Source organism: Canis lupus, chromosome 18 (assembly GCF_003254725.2).
Source record: "Canis lupus dingo isolate Sandy chromosome 18, ASM325472v2, whole genome shotgun sequence".
In the NCBI taxonomy this organism is placed as follows: Eukaryota; Metazoa; Chordata; class Mammalia; order Carnivora; family Canidae; genus Canis; species Canis lupus.
In genome coordinates, this window is record NC_064260.1 from 44,436,171 (window position 1) to 44,450,283 (window position 14,113).

Genomic DNA, 14,113 nt, shown 5'->3' on the forward strand with positions numbered 1-14,113 from the left:
CATTTTCCCTCAATTTTACTGTGAACCTAAAAGTGCTCTAGAAAATAAAGTCTTTTAAAAAAAAGAAAGAGAGAAAGGCTTCAGAGTCCAAGGCACCATCTCCCTTCATCCCACAGTGCCTTTCTATCCTAATATAACCCCGCCCATACCCCAAGGAGGGAGACCCTGCAGGGACCCCCAAAGCACAAGGGGTGACGTCATTTGTTTCTTCTCACGGCGGCAGCTCCGGACAGGTCATTACACCACCCCAGCTAATGGAACAGCAGGGTGATTTGGGCTTTTTCCTTTCTTTTTAGGCTGTTAATTACAATATATTGTTTCACATTTTTGGCTAATAAAAGAAGCTGCTGGGCACCGCAGAATGATCACCAGACCAGGGTGGGGACAATGACAGACCCGTCCCATCTCTGGCATACCATTGCTGTGTGACCTGGAGCATACAGGTGCCTCTCTGTTGCTGACACGCCTCTGAAAATGGTGTTCCTACTCCCTCTCTCTCTGCCACCCCTGGCTATTTGAAAGTTCTTCAGCTGTGATTCACAATGTGAATATATGTCATTATTTTAAAAATGTAATAATAATAAAGCCTCTTAAGGTCATGTTCTGCTCAGTTTTTCTGTGTGAACAGAAAAGTAATGATTTGCTCCATCTCTAGATAAGGACTTAGTATCTCCCCATGATGTCCAGGAGTAGTCACTCCCCAGAACAAATGGGTCTGTCTGGCCTTGCTCTCATGGTCAGCCGTGTCAGGGAAATGGAACATCTCCCAGGGAAAAGCTCTACTGGCTTTGCCTCCTACCAGGGACAAGGTTGCATCCGGCCCTAGGATGAACCTCCTTGTATAAATTTAAAACACTTGAAAAAGAAAGGAAGGAAAAGGTTTGGGATGGAAAGTATCCAAGAGGGCAGAAAAAGACCAGGTTGCTGTCATGAGTTACATATGGACACAGGGCTGGCCTGAGGCCAGAAGGTTCTGGCAGACTTTGGGCTGAGTGAGCAGGAAACTGGGGTGGTGAGAACCTGTCAGCCTGTCCCCTCACACATGAGTCCCAGCCAGAGAGTGACGGGGGAGCCAGGAGGGAGAGGAGGCCCTGGGGCTGGAGCCCCATCCTGGCCCGAAACTCACAGCCTGCACCCCATCTGTCAGAGCTGCAGAGAAATGAATGGTGGGGTTCAGATGGTACAGGAAATGATACCCACCCTTTCTGGAATGTCGCCTCCTTCCCGGGTGGTGGGCTACACACCTGATATCCATCATCTCATTTAATCTTGACCACGAAGCCTGCAACTGCAACTACTGTCTTCGTGTAACAGGAGAGCAAATGGAGTTCATTCACGCAAGCTAATGAGTAGCCAAACGACAGCCCTGAAGTCCATCTGGTGCCAAAGCTATGCTCTCCCTCCTGCATTCAACTGCCCCCTGATTTATAAATACTAGACAGAAAATTATATATATCTATAGATATATCTATATATCAAGAGTGAATCTCTTTTCTACCTGGCCGGTGAAAAGATGGGAGCCTGAACCCAACCAGGATGTGGGAATCACTGGACCCAGTGTCACGTTGGTTGCACGACCAGAAGTCAAAGGTCTGGATGGAGGGAGGTGCTGGTCCCCCTCACCTTGACTGGGGTCAGAACACAGCCAGAGCTCTGGCCTTGGCTCTGAGGGCTGAATGATGAACGTGCCCAGTTCAGGCCAGAGTCCCCCCGTCCCCCATCCTGAGGAGGGTCCAGAGAAGTCAGGAGTGCTCCAAGACCAGCATCCTCAAAGGGAGGTAGAGAATGACCTTCCAGCAGCAAAGGGGAGAGCAGGTGACATGGGGATGCGGGTTAGCAGCCTGGAGGGAAAAGGGTGATGCTGCTTCCTGCGGGCCGCAAAGCAGATCTGGGACAAGCACACGGAGGGTACAAGAAAATACAATTCAGCTCAGCGGAATATGACACTTGAACCCGTCGCAGGCAGCCCGGGGCAGCCCCAAGCAGCATAGGCTGCAATGGAAGCCCCACGCCCCGCGTCCACAGAGACAGGAGAGCAGGAACTGACGACCACTTGGCAGGTCCTGTGCGGTCGATCTTCTGCCAAGAACTCAGTTAGTTGCCTTTCGGCCCCTCCCGGTGTTGGCAGAGCTGACCAGTGAAGGATACTGACCCACCTCACAGAGGCTTAGAGAGGTCAAGCAACCCACCCAAGGTCACGCAGTGGAACTGAGCTGTGACAAGGACCAGGGTATTCCTCCAAATCATCCCGGGGTGGGTAGGAGGTTAATCTCGCTCAGCTAGGCCATTGGCTTCCACTCTCACCTTTGGCATCTCCAGTCTTCCCGGGACTGGGAAGGAGCAGAAGAATATCTCCCTCACTCCTTCTCTCCATTCCATCATGATCTTTACCCTGATAACCACTGCTTTGCTTCAGAGCTGTATATCCTCTCCATTCTGCACTGCCCTAGATCATTCTGGCAGCCTCCCAACTGGCCTCCCTAACTGTGCTTCATTTTCCTCTTAAAATCCAGGGACAGTAGGATGTACATTAGAATCACCAGGGAGCTGCAGAGTTACACATAAAGCCAGAGTAATCAAGACGGCCCAGTATAGGCTTAAGGATAGACCCACAGACCAAGGGAATAGAACTGAGATCCCAGACACAACTTATACCTATTATGGCAAACTGATTTTCAATAAGAGTGTCGAGACTACCCAATGGGAAGAGAATAGCGCTTTCAACACATGGTGCTGGGATAACTGGATAATCGTAGGCCAAAGAACAAAGTTGGGTCCCTACCTCACACCATATACAAAAATCAACTCAAAATGGATCACTGACCTAAATATGAGAGCTAAAACCATAAAACTCCTCGAAGAAAAACAAAGGAGTAAATCTTTATGACCTCAGATTTGACAATGGATTTTTAGGTGTGACACTGAAAGCATGGGCAACAAAAGAAAAAGTAGGTAGACTGGAACCCGGGTACAGGATCTCCCCACCACCTGCTTCTTGCTGTCAGATCTCAGTAGGAGGAAGATCCCCATGCTTCCTGGAAACTGCTTTCATGGGCTCGCTCGGCCTGCCACACAGGGCTGGCTGTGGAGATTAAAACCGTCAGGAGATGCCCCTCTCTCCCTGAGCTCTGAATTCCATGCAATGCTGCTTGGAGAATGCAGGAGGAGTGCCACCATGTCACAGGGTGATGCTGTGAGTCCTGCAGGGTGCCTTGTGGATGCTGTGGGTACCTCTGTGGGTGCTGTGGGGAGTCACAGAGGTTGTACAGGTGCTGTCACTGGCAACTTGGGAAGCCACCGTGGTGCTGCGGAGTATGGCTGTAGAACTTGTAGGTCTAGAAGGGTGCCTGCCACACGAGATGCCTTTGAGGGCACTGTGGGGTGCCGCAGGGTGCTGCAGGGTGCTGCAGCAAACACAGTCCTTGGGACCGAAGCCCTGTGTTTAGGTCTGGATGTGACTGCTTTTTGGACACGAAACCTGGAATCATTTACAACTTCTCTGAATCCCAGCTATCCTCACCTATAAAGAGCTTATTAATACATGCCTCTTGGGGGATGTGGGGGGGGATCAGCGCTTATCTACAGAAAGGGTCCAGTAAATGTCATCAGAGAGAAGTGTAAACCACGGGATAAAACCTCAGGAAAAACAGTTCACACCCGGGGGCCTCACACCCCGGAGTGTCAGAACAGAGAGCGGACACAACCCAGGCCCCGCTCTCGGCCCTTTTTTAGACCACGCGCCGAAAGAGGTATGTGTCTCCAGGGTAACCTCACTGTTTGGTCACAAACACCGGACTCGTCATCCCAAGAGCCCGAGCCTCCTCAAGGAGGTCACCTTGGGAGGCCACGTTATCCCAGGGGGCTTCCGTTGTTCAAAGCAAGCGGGAGGGCCTCGCCAGCAGGTTCCTCAGCCTTACGGCCACCAGGGAGGCGCGTGCTATCTGCCCATTTGATAGATGAGAAAACCGAGACTCTGGACACCAAAGTCGCTCACCCGGGGTCAAATAGCTAGTGAAGAGCAGAGCTGGGAGCCAGTCTCCACCAGACTGGCCCCCAAACCCCAGCAGACATTTGCCACGACAGCACATGCTGTCTGCCTCCTGCATACGGTCATCTTTGCGCTCTCCCAGGGACTCTACGTGTATCTGTTCCCTAGCTAACAAGGAGGGGGGGTGCGAGGCTGAACCCCTGTGCTCCCTTGCAACCTTCCTGAAGGTAAACCATGGACAAAAGCACCCTCGCTGCTTTTCTCTGTACTTAAAGAGATTCTTGCATCTTGTACATGGAGGCCTGTGGCTCCTTGATGGAGGAACATCCCTAGCAGAAAAGTCCTGGGGAAGTTAAGCTCTTTCTGACTCGCTTCAGCGCCTTCTCCTGATTAAGAAAAGCGTGCGGGATCCTGGCTCTGCGATAAGCCAGTGGCTTCCTGTGGGGAGCAGGGCGGGCTGCCAGGAGGCTTACAGTTGAGATTCTGGCCCAGGCAGCTGGCGGGAGGGGGGTGGTGAGCTGCTCCAACATGAGCCTCACACTCCTCGGCCACGGTCTACCCGGGGCCCAGCCTGGCCTTGCGCTATCTGTGCCTGGGAGCCAGCTGCCGTGCCTTGGATTCCGGCCTGGAACATCCGAGCCGGCCGGCAGCACCCTCCAAAAGTGAAAGGATGAGCCCAGAGGCCAGGGGAGGATCACATCGGTGTCCAGGAAAGCAGCGGAGCGCCAACCAGCCACGGCACCAGAGGCAGCTGGGGCTGCAAATGCCCTCACCTGGCTGGGCGCAGCACCCCACAGTGTGTACACCCCACTCAACTCTCTCAGCAGCAGCCTTGGGGTGGGCAGGTGGGTCTGAACCTCCCTCATCTCATCTTCTCCCCAGAACATCCCCATGGGCGTGCTCCCATTTTGGAGATCAGAAAACCAGGACCTGCAGGGACGCCACGATGAGCCCAAAGTTTAAAAGCAAAAGCTCTAGGATAAGGAGACAAATCATTTTTATGTCCTTTCAAGAAATGTCATTGCAAGAGGTGATTTGGCTTAAAGGACTTTGTTAATCAGAGTCACTCAAAGGAAAACACACAAGAATTGTAGTGTGGTTTGGCCTGGGCTTCAAATCTTCGCCATTGTGTGACCTTGAGCAGTCACTTAACGTCTCTGAGGAGCAGTTCTCTCCTCTCTAAGATGGAGATGCTTTTAGTGCCAAGACCACAGGGCCGTTAAGGGGCTGAATGGACCATACAGGGCTCATGCTAAGCACCGCACCTGGCGCGCAGAAGCCCTCAATCGGTGTTGGTTGATCTGACGCTTCCATCAGCCGGGCCTCGAACTCAGGCCATCTGCACCTCAGACTCTGGTCTTTCCACCGAGGGTCTGAGGCTTCCTTTGACCAAGGCTGGCAGTCACATCTCCTCGAAGCTTCCAAATACCCTTCCTCTCCACAGCCTTCCCCAAGCCCCCACCCACTCTGCTTCCCTGCTACCTCACCATACCCATCACTTCCTCTGGCTCAGCCCTGGTCTGAGAACCTCAGAAACTGAGGCCATGAGGCCTGGAACGGAGATTCAAGTCACTGCTCCCCATTCTACTAGTAAGGACATGACTCCCCATGAGAGAAATGGCTTATAAGGCCTCTTGAGGCACAATGATGGTACTGACTGGGCCAGAGGACAAACATCCTGGCTCTTCATTCAGGAACCTTCCATGAGGCCATGAAACCCGTCACCTGTCCTGGGGTTGTGGGCAGCCCAAGAAGCTCCCAGAACCCAACAAACCAAGACTTTTCCATCCTCATTTCCATCCTGGAATGTGAACTTTATCCAAAAGAGGGCCCTGAGATGGATGGTGGGAATGGGAGAGTCATTCTAGAAAGGTCTTTTCTTCTCACAATCCCAAGGTCATGGTGGTTGTGGGAGGGGGGCGGGAGGAAGTGCTCTGTCTTCCCTTGGAGAGCTCACTGCCTCTCCTGCTTCTACTCTCACTTCCTGGGCCGACCCTGAGGAGCAACCATGATGGGCAGCCTCCTTATCAGGCAGCCACCAGCCTTGATGAGACCCCACTTCTCTTCACGCCTCAGCTATGCACCCCAACAAATGTCTAGGGGTGGGGACAAGAGGGAAGCTGCCCTCTGCTTGCCTTGCACCCTGGCACCAGCTGAAAGCTCTTTCACTTGGCAATGGAGGGTTTGTTGAGTGGGAAGAGAAGAGGAGAGACAATCACACTCTTATTTGAATAAGATGCCGCCATATTGCCATGTTGCCCAGCCATACCTCTTCCAACTGGTGTCTTCCTTCCAGGAGGGGCAGGATTCTCTTGAGGTCTCTTTCTGATGGCTTCAGGAAAAACTCTAGAAGGAGAAGAGGAATGTAAATTTAAAAAAGGCAACAGCTAGTGGGGCATGTGGCTACTGGGGGCCCCCTCAGTTCAGGCACGCACCCACCCCCTGGGTTCCTGCTCACTCCTTCCGTCTCCACAGCACAGAAAGACAGAAGCAAGCACCCAGCCCCGCAGAGGCTTCCAGAGTGTCGGCCCCAGAGACCACCGACTGGAACATATTTTCAGGCTTCTAGATTCAGCCCAGGAGCCTGTACAATGTGCATGTGATGACATCACGCACGCTAATCACAATATCACATCACATTTGTTTGCTTCCGGCTAGAACATTAACAACTCGTTGTGGAAACTCCATTTTCCTCAGGCAGGAAAAAAAAAAAAAAGGCTTTATGAGTAATTTTGAAAATGTGAAGGAGAATTAATCATTGTTTAATGAATTCAGGCTTTGGGGGCAGACGGGTACTTTCAAGATCTGGTAGTCACCAGGAGATAAATAATAAGATGCTGAGGCTTTGGTAGCGAACAAAATAACTCCGGCTCAGAGAGCAGGAGCCAGAAGCCCATTTCCTCTCTGCCCACTGGACAGAGGGCCCCCAGGTCACGGGAGAAGGATCAGATGTGCCCAGACCAGGCCACATACCCGCCAGCCGAGGCTGAGGCCAGGCCTGGGGCACTGGCTTGTTCCCAAGCGCGGCTGAGGAAGCAAAGATCAGAGCTGACAGTGGAGACAGGACAGCCACGTCCCCTGACCCCCAAATCTCCCAGCCTCCCGCCCTCAAGGACCGCCCGCACGGTCGAAGCCCTGGTCCAGTTTCACCTCGTCTCAGACGATGATGTCAACAATCCCAGGAGACCGTACCCCAGCTTTGGGCATGAAGGCCGTGAACCCAGAGGAGTTAAATAACCTGCCCGAGGCTGTAAAGCGGACGAGGGGCAGAGCCAGGAGTAGACGTCAGGTCCACAGGAGGTCAAACCTGGCGCCAGCGCCGACTCCACAGGGGGGAGAGGTGCACGCTCCAGAGCAATGAGTTCCAAGTCTTCAGATCCCAGCTCAACGCACACCGGGCCTCAGAGAGCTTCTCAGAACTCCCTGCAAACTGACGAGGAACAGGCCTTGACCCCATTTGGCTATCTCTGCCTCCAAAATCCTCTCAGGCAGAGTCAACCCAGGGGCCCTCCTGCATCCTGGATCAGAGCAAGGCTACAACGCAAGGGATCCAGGGTACACACACCTACACATAGACATATCCAGCCATAGACAGAGGCATGGCCACATGGATAAGGACATGGAGATACGCGCATATTGTCACTAGAAAAGTGAAAGTTCTTTCCTATCCATCCATGGGGTCGACAGAACCATGGCAAAATCTTTGTCATACAACCCTCTAGGCTTCATTCTGTGTAACGGCTTAGGTGTGTGCGTATGTGTGTGAGCACGGGCCTGTGTCCCCCCCCCCCACCCCACGCAGACAGGGTGACTCTCTACACAAGTGGGTGGGATCTCACCACACTTGGCCTACGTCCCCAGCTGGCAGCGCTATCGTGGCTCCCCACGGACCTGAGAACATAGAGATCTTCCCGAGTCTTCTGCCCCTTGGAAGGTGTGGCCTCCCTTTATGTACTTCTCCCCGCTTCGAGACGCTGGATATTTCAGATATTTCCATCTCCAGCCGTTACAGCCTGGCGGCAATGACTCCCTTCTTGCTTACATCGCCGTGTGGGAATGTTCACGCCAGTCCCCAGCCCGGATGCCTGAACGTGGGACGGCGGGGCCCAGGCTCTGCACATTCCACATTTGAATAGATTCTGATAAACCGCTCCCCCCAAATATTAGATCAGTTCCCCCCAAATAGCAGGACAGAAGGAGCCCCTCTCCTCGGATGTAAATCTGAACCCGGGGTTCTTCTGCTTGCCGAGTTGCTTTGCTGGTCACCTCCCAGTGGCCTGGAAGGCCAAGGCCCCTGGACAAAGGGGAGGCATTTGTTTCTTGGCTCCCGTGGACGGCCACCGCTCCAGTCCCCGGGGACACGTCTGAGGAACTCGGGCCCACCTGAGCCAGGAACTACACTTACGGGCTCGGAACTGATAATGAGCTTTTATGAGCTCTGGGGACCACGAGGAACACGTTTTAATGTCAAGCGTGCCCATCAGCCACGCAGCCCGGGTGAATGTCACACATTAACGAAATTAAAGGCTGCCGCCGAGTCGGGAAGGAGCTGCGGGCTGCGTGTCAGGCGGTGTAGGCAGGGCCTGTCAATAATAAAATTACTTTCCAGGCTTTGCACTCCTGAGCCTGAAGCTGTCTCCCGTCTTCGATGGAATTCTGCTTTGCTGCAGCCTGAGAAGAGATTAGTTTATTACCAGTCTGCCAGGAGAGGTAAAATCCAGCACTAATCCTAATTCCCATTTAAGCAAATCTGCATTATGTGAGGGAAACCAGCTGGGCTCAGAATTTCTGCCCCCACTTCCCCTGAGATCTCATTCCATCCCTCTCCTCTCTGGGGGTGGGGGCCGGGGGTGGGGGTCACCACAGATGTCAGAGCTGGAGCCCTCCTGGGAGAGGGAAAAGAATCCCAGGGTTTAGGGCCAAGAGGAGGAAAGGCCGCATGGAAAGATGGTAGACTGGGAGACCCGGTTCCCTCAGGGTGTGGGAAGGAAAAGCCACCACGCTGGACCCAGGCTCCCTCCTGCCTTGAACCAAGATGCCTTAAAATCTTAAGAGTCTGCCTCTGACTGGCTCTGTCACCGTGAGCATGTGACCTCCCTCCTTCGGGCCTCACTTCCTCATCTGGGAAACCACTAATAGCAGCTGATACCTCATACGATGCTGTGAGGATCACATGAAAAATGTACAGACAGGACACCAGGGCACACACACCCCTATTTCTTGAATTAAGACTCCTCGGAAAAAAAAAAAAAAAAAAAGACTCCTCGGGTTATAACAGCACCATTATTTGACCATTTCGCTTAGTGAATTATGGCACGTTTTGTTATGACGCATCCTGGTGTCGGAGACCTTAAAATAGAAAAGATAAAGGGTGCCTTAAAATCCACGAAATAAAGGAAGAGTTTGGTCAAGGGCAGTGAGTGTGAGCGCTAGGAGCCAAGCTCCCCCGTGGTCTGAGGCCTAGCTCAAAACTTAGATCACCATCATCTTCTTCTTCCTTCCAAACAAAGCAAAGCTGCTCTGGATGAGAGAAACCAGCTCTCAATTTGCAAGAAAAATCCCGAGAGGTACCTCAGTGCCCTGGATGAGACCCAGACGAGAGACTTGACCTTCTATGTTGATGTTTCCTGCTCTATTTTTAAACTGAAACGGATTACATGTACACTATGGAGCGAGGGCCATGAGGACAGAGCCTCCTGAGGCCTCACAAACACAGCACCCTACGTAGCCCACACCCAGATCACAGACTTCGCTCCGGTTCCCCCCCCCCCCGCATTGTTTCTCCATCATCCCATGTGTCCCAAGTCACCCGTGCCTCTCCTCCTCTGTGGCCCCTGCCTGTCCCTGCCCGGGCTGAGCCTTACTGTTGCCTGTCAGCTTGCTGCAAACAGGATCCCGGCTGGTCTGCTAGCCTTCAGCCTTGTTCCCTCCAAACTGCCCTCTCATTTGCTGTCAGACTGAGCCCATAGATGTGTCTCTCTCTTGCCTCAGTGGGTCCCCTGGCTTCTCTCTGCGGGCACACAGGCCTTTGATCATCTGAGCCCCACTTGTCTTTCTAAGCCCTTCAGGTCCTCACAATGTGCACAGATCCAAGTCAAACTGAACTCGTGGGGGCCCACACCCCCCACAGACATGCTTGGCCCAACCTTACTGCTGCTCACTCCGCCTGGAAGTCCCTTCTTCCTTTCCTAACCCTGAACTACACCTACCCCCAACTCTCCAAAACACCTGGCAAATTCCTACTCATCCTTCAAAACCGTCTTTCAACATCTCCTCTGAGAAACCTTCCCAGACCTCCAAAGGCACGATTAGTCCCTTTCTCTGGGCTCCCATAACAATTTGTGTGTATAGGTACCCAAGTCAGCAACAGTGTGTGTTTTGTTCCATAGGATTTCTCTCATCTACCAGGACAGGGCTTGAATGGTAGAAGGCAGGAACTAGGTTATAGTTGGTTGCAGGGATGTATGAATAATATCAGGGATGGAAAGATAGATGGATGGATGGATGGATGGATGGATGGATGGATGGATGGATGGATGGATGGATGGATATATACACACATAGATGCATGTATGCAGAAATGAATGGATGTGTGAATGCATGGATGGATAGATGGACACAAGCATGGGTGGATGTGTGCATGCATGGAAGGATGGATGATAGGAGGGATGGATGAATGCAGGGATGGCTAGAAGGACAGGTGAAAGGTAAATTCTGAGATGAATCTACAAAAGAATGGGTGAAATGAACAGCAGGAAGACAGAAGTAGGTTAATGGGAGGAGAGAGGGACTAAATGGCTCAACCACTTGTATAATTTAATGGGAGGCTATGGTCTTGCAGCTATGGTCAGCACCTTGCTCTCTCCCACCAGAGTTAAGGGACCCACACAGAGACCACACCATTGAATATTAACAGCCCCCAGCTTTGCCCCATCTCACCTCCTGCTCTACCTGTGGACCCACAAGACCAGGCCTCAGGAAGGAGGGCTCAGAGCTACCTCTTGCCTTGGCCTTGACCAGGTGAAGACCGATGCTACAAGAAGAGCAAAGTTTTCCTGTGTCTGAGTCCAATGCCAATCCGTGGGGCAGGTGGTTTGTCAGCCGTGTGGCAGATCTGCCGGAGGCCAACCGTTTGCTTGGAGCAGATGGATGGCTGCTGATGGGGGTGCCATGCTCCCTTGGAAAAATGCCATTTAGGGGACCCTAAAATGACCAAAGGGCCAAACTACGTGGACAATACAGCATGATTAAGACAGTTACCCGTGAGTGGGCTTCTGTGAGAACATAACAGCCACTAGAGCCTGCTGTCTGTCTGCAGCAGGTGGGTGGGGAGGCCTCAGCACCGAAGGGCAGTCCATAGACAAGGCTTTCATGTCCCACAGGCCTGGGTTTGAATCTCAGCTATGCCACTTGCCACCTGTGTGACCTCAGCATCCCTCTAAAACGCAGATTATTCACCCGCAAAGTGTAGACAATCATAGCCCCACCTCACTGGCCTGGGCTCAGGATCAGATGAGCTAATGGGCTGTGAGTACTCCCATGGGGCCCGGCACAAGCAAGCCCTTGAGGAACTGAGGACTCAGGAATAACGTAAAGCAGAATCTGGTGCCACTTTCTGTGAAAGGGGTAGTGGCCACAATCAGTGGTTCCCAGGTATACTCTTCAGATCCTTCCCTCTCTCCCTTGGGGAGTCTGCACCAAGAACAGATGGAGTTCACACATCTTATGCACCCTAACGCTTAGCTCGCAGCAGCTGGACTTGCTAATATTTTATATATTAAGTTCCCACGTGATGTTGAAAATCACTGGGTTAGAGTTGATGTCCCAGAACCCTGAGTCAGTCAGTAGGATGCTAGAGGACATGAAAGGGATGCCTTCCTGGAAGGATGAAGGGAGGGAGGGAGGAAGGTGATCAACCCAATGGTGAGTCTTTTTCTGGCTCGCTCCTGCCAGCAAGGCCTCTCTGCTGTGCGGCTGTGCTCCCCTCACTTGCTGTCTCTCTCCCTTTCTCTCTCTCCCTCCCTCCACTCCTCCTTGATCCCCTCTGCCCCTCTCTGCCTCTCTCCATCTGCCCCCCACGTTAGCCACCCTACATCTCCACCTGGCTCCTAGGTGGAGCAGCCATCCTTCTGAGCCCCGTGACCATAAAGACTCTAGGGCGTGTGCCCCAGGAAAGGGCTGCATCATCAGCGGGTGTCTGGTGGCCAGCTCAGCCTTGGCCCCCTCCCACACGATGCCAGGCTGGGCCACTGCCAGCCAGATGCATTGCTTGTTGACAGATAAAAATGCTGTATTTTATGGCCCTAAAGCCAAGCCAGGGCTTTGTTTTGCTGTATTTTAAATTAGCAACGCAGGGGGGTGATGTAAGGGTGGGGGAGAGGAAGAGGAGCCAAGACACGTTCAGGATGAGTTCTGCCTGGGTTTTATGACTCAACAACAATCATCATCCCCCCCATCCCTTAATGAAGCTGCCAGCCCTGGCCAGCTCTGCCTAGGTCTCTACCTCCTTTCCACCTGCCCTTGACTCCCTGTGGGAGGGAGAGTGCCTCTCTGCACTGCCTGCCCTGTCATTCAGCCCCAACACCCTCTGTTTCCATAATGAACCCCAGAATGGGCCTGCTAAGTGGCCCCCAGGGTCACAGTGGGGCTGAGGTGGGAGACCTGACATCCTCAGAAAGACTGGGATTTTTTTTTTTCTTAATTTTTGCTTGGGGAGTAGAGGCCCGCTCCCTACATGGAATTGGGCTGAGTGCAGAAGGTGCTGGCACTGCTAGCAAGGGTCTCTGGAGGGCCCACCCCGGTGGTAAGGAATCTGAGCCAGTCTGAACCCATCAGCTCTGGGTAGCTTGGGGATGGTGGAAGGGCCAGGGAGGAGGGCATGTACAACCCCATAAATTAACACATGATGCTGCTTATTCTCTGTGCAGCCGTCACAAGTAATCATCATCTCCCCTGCCCCCCATGTTCCCAACATATCTGGGGGCTCCCAAAGACAAGCAAGCCAGGATCTCTCGTGCCCCTCCGAAGTGGCACCTGCAGGAGACAGATGCCCAGCTGAGCATGATGAACATGTGGCCTCTGGGAGCCTGAGACCCTTGTCTCCAGGGGACAGAGCCCTGCACTTGCTCCCCCTTAGTCCTGTCTGGAAGCATTTTCTCATCACCTGAAGGGGGCAAGGACAAACGCCATCCGTCCCCTGGAGCTCTCTTCCTTTGAATCCTTGCTCTGCCTCCTACACGCTTCCCATTTCTCAGATGAGAGAAGTGAGCCTGAGCCACAGCAGCTTTATGTAACCACACACCGGTGCGCTGCTCTCGGAGAAAGGAAAACACGGAGCTTAAGTGATTCTCTCAACACTGTGTGCCAAGTAAGGCTCCCTCATTCTCATGAGGGGTCCCCGGCAGACCTGCCAGGCAAGTGCCCAGCATCCCGGACCTGGGCATTTGGTGCCACTGGGACCTGGAGGAACCCAATGGTTTGAGGGACCTTTCTCTGACAGCGCAGCCTGGCCTACCACCCCCACCCACCACCACCACCACCCCGGCTCCCCTGGGTCATCTGCAGGAACAAAAAAATGAAAGATGTGAACTCTATAACCCTTCCGCCAAGTGGCCAGTGTCCTCTTCCTCCTCCCCAGCAAAAGAAAGAGCTGATGCTCAGAGGTCCAACCACTGTTCTCCAGTCCCAGAGCTGAACCGGGCCAACAGAGGATGGAGGCCACTATCTTGTCTGCGGCCAAAGTCCCTGGAGCCCCTCTGCTGAGTCCAGCCTGCACAGGGCTGTCACCATAGTACCCACACTCCGCAGGATGCATCCAGGAGGATCTCAAGCCACAAGCCACTGGCTATTTGAACAAAGATACCCGGCTTTCAAAGATTTTGACAACAGCCCAGTGCTTCCAGCACACGGTTCAGGACTAGCAGAGACTCTGGGTGCTGACGTCGACTTTGGTACGAGTTGTGTCTCAAGGCGTTCCAGGCCTGGAAGTCAACTGGGGTCCACGGCGTGATCCTCCACTTCCAGGAGCGCCTGTCCAAGGAGGTTCTGCTTCCGAGAGCAGCAGTTTTTAAAAGCCACCCGACAGTAATAGAGATGTTTCCAAACTGGCCACCCTGCAGCTAGCAA

The 14,113-nt window shown here is 53.1% G+C and overlaps 1 protein-coding gene across 2 annotated transcripts in view; it reads right to left on the bottom strand.

Annotated features, from left to right (window-relative positions):
• Positions 1 to 14,113, bottom strand: part of TSPAN18 (tetraspanin 18) — a 186,066-nt gene that overhangs the window by 147,466 nt on the left and 24,487 nt on the right. For both annotated transcript variants that reach the window (XM_049096376.1, XM_025451945.3), the window contains exon 2: positions 6,258 to 6,334. The gene's annotated coding sequence lies outside the window, so the exon portion shown is untranslated. The remainder of the gene's footprint in view (positions 1 to 6,257; positions 6,335 to 14,113) is intronic.